The following is a 6,132-nucleotide window of genomic DNA, read 5'->3' on the forward strand; positions in this document are numbered from 1 at the left end:
CTGCTACGCCCACTGGTCTAGCTCCCACTATGAAATCCCGAATACAAGGAATAAAGCTCGGCTGTGCCATAACATAGTCCACTGTATTGGCCCCGTGTCTGTGTGGAAAGCATGTGAAACCGGCTTCTCCAAGAAATCGTTGTAAGCCATTAAGTATGGCTAACCCTGTGCAGGCGTCATCTCCATGAGGTATCTCCCATACTCCGTCTGCTCTCTGTCATGTGAACATCTGTCAAGCCCCAACTCACCCACATCCAGCTCTCTAAGCATCTCATCTGAAGTGTCGTAGAAGACTGTCTGAGAGTTGCCTGTTCGGGCATTGAAGTCCCCTAGGAGGATGATATCACCATCCCTAGAGAACTTCCATATATCATCATCTAGTATAGAGAAAGGCGATTGTCCTCTGGATGCAGCGTATACTGACGTACTAGGGGGGAAGTAACATATGGCAATATAGAAATCGGCCTGTGTCAGTTCTCAGCCTCACTCACATGTATCTAGCATGATCGTCTCTCCGTACAATATGTAGTAGTGGCTGTAACTCCTCCCTAAATAGCACTGCTACTCCATCTCTATAAAAGGCCATCTTTCCCTTCTCCCTTGCCGCCGTAATCTCTGGCATTACCTCTCTCATATGCGCAAGCAGAGAGAGAGAGAGAGAGAGAGAGAGAGAGAGAGAGAGAGAGAGAGAGAGAGAGAGAGAGTATGTATCTAGAGAATATTAAAGGGAAGGGGGGGCTGTTCATAGTAAAAATATGGTTCTCAAACCATGCTGCCATGTGTGCATATCAACATGACGTATCTCCCTATGCATACAAACGAGAGAGAGAGAGAGAGAAAGTCTTGGTCTATGAGAATGCCAGTAGTGCGGGCAGACCTCTCCACTGTTGGCTGCTCCTCTGTCTGTTGTTCTGGGTGTACAATATCTAGTGTAAAGAAATCTGTGATCCGTCTCTGGGGTTGTCTCTCTTTAGCTCTCCTCAGTAAAGTTTCTCTATGCCTGTGTAACTCAAGTAGATATAGCCCAAGACATCTCTGGTTCTCATAACTCATGACCCTAGATAGAGGCCCAAAACCTTCTCTGAATAGACAATGAAAACGGTCTCGTATCTCATAGTACACTCTGCAATGACATATGTAATGTACCTCTGTCTCTAGCTCTAGATGGCATAAGCGGCATATCCTGCTATCTGTTGGTGTCCCTCTGAATCTGCCAGTCTCAATCTCGAGCTGATGTGAGGACATGCGTATCTGGCCAATGGCACAACGAAAACCATGAGAAAGATGTGTGTCCATATAGCTAGGCCGAATCACAAACCCATCCCCCGTGAGGTGGAGAAGATGTTCTCTGTAGAAAGCCATCCTTGTGCCCAACTCCTGTATCGGCTCTATCCATGTCCTCCTCGTGTTCAGCTAGATCAAATCCTGACGAATGAGTCTATTAATCTCTACCCGCGTCAAAGACCTCAAGGGTGCCTGTAGAGAGTATTGAAAAGGAGGCAACCTGTCCATGGTGAAACCATGTGTCTGAAACCATGATGCCATCTGTGCATACCAGCATGATGTATCCCCATTAAGAGCTAATTGTCTGGAGGACTCTAGAGCCACCCTGGCATATCTGTCTCTGGTAGTATCCCACAGACTGTGTACAAAGGAGACTGATCTAGTAAGCGCCTCAATCTCCATAGGGGGGGCAGCTAATTCCGCTCGAATGATATCATGCGGTACGGAAACCTTGGCTCTAATTAGCCGAGAGATCATAGATACCAGGGGCTTCTCCATACGCCTCCAACCATTCTGGCTTACAGAAGGTCCCCAAACCTGCACCCCATATAACATAGTAGAGGCAACCAAAGTATCAAAGAGCCATAACTTTGTCCTAGGTTCCTGGAACTGAACGTGCAAACACATCCTCTCCATTCCTCCCAGGGCCGCACCAGCTCTAGTTAGTCTAGTCTCTGCTGCTCTTCTCAAAGAAAATCTCGGCCCAGTAAAGACTACCCCCAGGTAAGTGTACGCATCTGTATACTCCACAATCTCTTGACCATATTTGAAAGTAGGTATTGATCTCCTGACCCATTGTGGCATGGTGTTAAACACCATAACCTTGGTTTTACCTAGGTTTACACACAATCCACTATCCTTTGCAAAACTGCGTAGTGCATCCAAATGTCATCGCATACCTTCTGGTGAGTCAGATATCAACACAATATCATCAGCATATAGCAACAATGGGATCCACGTCCCTGCCAGTTGGGCACCCTTGTCACCCTCTCTGTCAATGTAATCAGATACCTCATCAACATACATACCAAATAGAGTAGGAGACAATGGGCAGCCCTGTTTTACTCCAATAGTAGAGTGAACTAAATCAGATGCCCCTTCCAGAGTGCGTACCTGTCCCATCACTGATCTGTACAGAGCCATAATTCCCCAAATCACCTCTATGGGCACCCCCATCTCCTGTAGTCTGCGCATCAATCGAGCTCTTGGTACCATGTCAAATGCTTTGCGAAAATCCACAAAGCTACAATAGATCCGTCTCCCATGTGCTCTGCCCTCCTCAATGATGGCCCTGAGTGTCAGAATATGATGAAGAGTGGAGAAACCCCTCCCGAAGCCAGCTTGACCCTTTGCTCGTACCCCCTCGCCCTCTGCCCAATTACTCAAGTGTTGCTCCAGAATAGATGCATACAACCGTGCCAATGTGTCCAACCATAATAGTGCGGTAGTTCCCAGGCTCTGTAGGGTCACCTGCCTTGAAGATGGGCACAATATTAGACAACCTCCAAGTCTCAGGTAATCCCTCACACATGGCACGATTGAACAACACGAGAACCTCCATCAGCACATCCCTGGCATGTATAAAGTGCTCCGCTACTAGACCGTCATGATCATATGCCTTTCCGGTCCTCATCCTGTCGATGGCCCTTTGTACCATCTCAGGTGTAAAGAAAGTGCTCGTAGCTGGGCAAGGCTTGGTAGGGTCTGGAAGGGGTTCCTGTCCAGGAACCGTATATAATGATGTTGCATATTGGCCCCACACATCAGGTGAAGTAATCACTGGGGGAGGGGAGTGCTCATGGAAGAGTCACCATGCCTCTCCTGAGTCCCTACTCAAGAACATCTGATATAAGTCTCGCTCCATCTGAGCTAGGTAAGCTCGCTTCTTCCGTCGCACAAGGCATCGGAAATCAATCCGAGACTGTCTGTAAGTGCTGACTCCTAAAAGAAGATCCCTCTGAAGCTGGGCTCTCATTGTTCTGCATTCCTCATCATACCAACTATTATGGGGCATGCTCCCAAAATGTCGTCTCTTGCCCGACTGAGTGTGTGGGTATGCCACTGATGCAGCCCCATGCAGTGTCTCAGTCAATAGAGTGGTGCACTCCTCCACTGAGAGGCCTGTACCATTTGTGCCAGCTGTGCCTTCCAATAGACGGTCCCAGATCTCCTCTGTATAAACAAAATCAGTCTCTGGTGTAAATGTATAGCGGGTGTGTGACCTGCCTTCTGATGTCTGGGTTATGCTATACTGAAATTTAACAGACAGTGTCAAGAGAGCATGATCTACTGCTATGCCCACTGGCCTGGCTCCCACTGTGAAATCTTGAATGCAGGGGACAAAGCTTGGTTGTGTCATAACATAATCCACTGTACTGGCCCCATGTCTGTGTGGAAAGCATGTGAAACCTGCTGCTCCAGGAAATCGTTGTAAGCCATTAAGTATGGCTAATCCATGTGTAGTTGTCATTTCCATGAGGTATCTCCCATACTCCGTCTGCTCTCTGTCATCTGAGCATCTGTCAAGTCCCAACTCACCCACATCCAGCTCTCTTAGCATCTCATCTGAAGTGTCGTAGAAGACTGTCTGCGAGTTGCCCGTTCGGGCATTGAAGTCCCCTAGGACCCTAGAAAACTCCCATATGTCATCATCTAGTATAGAGAAAGGCGACTGCCCTATGGATGCAGCATACACTGATGTACCGGGAGGAAAGTAACATAGGGCAATATATAGGAATCGACCTGTGTCAGCTCTCAGTCTCACCCACATATATCTAGCATGATCATCTCTTCGTACAATATGCAGTAATGGTTGTAGTTCCTCTCTGAATAGCACTGCTACTCCGCCTGAACCTCTACTCCCATGTTCAGATCTCGCATTTGTCCTGTGAGATGTCTCCCATCTGTATCCCAACACATGTGGCATCACCTGTCCAGGGGCCCGATGAGTCTCTGAGAAGAATACAATATCCTTGTCTTTGAAACTCTCCTCAAATGCACCCTCGTCCAACCTCATAGACCCATTACAATTCCAGGTAGCCATCTTCAATGTGGTCCCATAGGTCTCGCACCGTCATGCAGTGCGCCGCTCTAAAATCACCACTCGTCCATCTCTGTAGAAGGCTATCTTTCCCTTCTCCCTTGCCGCTGTAATCTCTGGCATTACCTCTCTCATATGTGCGAGCTGTGAGAGAGTTAGATCATCACCGAGGAAAATACCTGTCTTTTTGAGAGTAGGCCTCTTCCTCAAGAATTCCTTCTTATCTTCCAATGAGGGGAAGCGTAGTATGAGGGCTCTCCCCTTTGAAGACTCTCCCGTGCCATCACTTTTCTTACCTACCTTCCATGCCTTTGTGTGCAAAGGCTTCTCCATCTCCATCATTGATGTAAGGCTTGTGACCTCTTTCTCCACATTGTTTATGTCCTTGAGACCGGTCACTCTCACATGCAGTGCTCGCATCCGCCTTCTTTGTTCCTCTTCGAGGGTCATGTTGATAAGCGTCGGTGTACAAGGAGTTTCTTGACCTTTCCCTTTCTTGGCGACCTCAATTCATTTTTCGGCCTCGTCCGCCTTTTTCTGTGTCCTTGTTATCATCTCCGCCCATGAAGATGTCTTTGCCACACTCAGTTTCTCTTCCTCTGTGATCATCCTTACCTTTTCCTTGATTTCTTTGATTTCATCTATTCCCGAGGGCTGAAATTCGCCCTCCTCTAACCCACTGCTTACTCTTTCAGCAAGCTCCTGTTTAAGGGCTGAGACTTCATTTTTAAGTGTCCGTATCTCGCCGTTTGGGTTCTCCTGTTTGAGGGCTGAGACTTCTTCTTTGAGTGTCTGTATTTCTGCGTTAAGGCTCTCTTTCTCCTTCTTCCATTGTGCGCCTTCATTGAAGACCATCTGAAGGAGGTTGGCCTTCTCCTTCCACCATCCTTCCATCTCTGTTTTCCACTCCTTCATTTCCCTCTCCATCTGCGCCATCTGCTTGTTCGTGAGCATGAAGGTTGCCTTTGCTCGCGACTTGCAAGCAGGTGAGACATTGACGGCTTTCGTGTCCTGTGCACGGTCCTTTGCATCTCCTGTACTTGCTACATGGTGAAGAGCCAATCCTTCCTCGACCTCCTCTCAAGTATCTTCACCTGGAAACCTCACACTTGGTGTTGCTTGACTAATTTCATGATCAATGGTCGATCCTTCTGGAAATGGAAACCCAAGAGAATTTCCTAGCCTACTTAAGACCTCTGGATCATCCATATACCTCAATCCTGTAGCAGGTCCCTCTCTTTCCATCTCCTCTACAATGGCCCTCAGACTTGAACTGCTTTGTACTTGTTCCCACTGTGCTTCTACCAGCTCTGTCTGGCCTTAAGTTCTCAGATTCTGCATGATAGCGTCGCCTGAAACGAAACCAGAAGCTGCTCCCGGTAGCGATGTATCTATGATCATCGAATTTGTTTCAAATAAAAAACAAAATCAAAGTGTCGGAGTTGTGGCTCATCCACCTCATGTTGCAAGTGATTGGCTCAGAGGTCTCCTTTGCGCAGGATTTTGAAAATTCAAATATTCAATTCAAAAATTCGGAAAATTCGGAAATCTGGAAAATGCCTAGGTTTTGAAATCTGCCGGGTGTATGTACCTGCGGGCTGAAGGGGGTGGGGGTGGGGGTGCTGTATGTACGTGCGAGCGTGCGAGTCACAGCAGCACCTCACGCTGACTGAGAAGGTCGCGCTGCAGGTGCTGAAGCACCTCACGCTGGCATAGCAGATCGCGCTGCAGGGCTGAAGCACCTCACGCTGAAGCAGGGCGCTCCGCAGGTCCTCACGCTGGCAGATCAGGTCGCGAAAGAGAGAGAG

General features: G+C 48.0%; 1 pseudogene; it reads right to left on the reverse strand.

Annotated features, from left to right (window-relative positions):
• Positions 1-4,357: 4,357 nt before the first annotated feature.
• LOC147442198 (uncharacterized) lies at positions 4,358-5,569 on the reverse strand (annotated as a pseudogene).
• Between the last annotated feature and the right edge of the window lie 563 nt (positions 5,570-6,132).

Source organism: Adiantum capillus-veneris, chromosome 14, assembly GCF_014529385.1.
Source record: "Adiantum capillus-veneris isolate H3 chromosome 14, ASM1452938v2, whole genome shotgun sequence".
NCBI classification, from domain to species: domain Eukaryota; kingdom Viridiplantae; phylum Streptophyta; class Polypodiopsida; order Polypodiales; family Pteridaceae; genus Adiantum; species Adiantum capillus-veneris.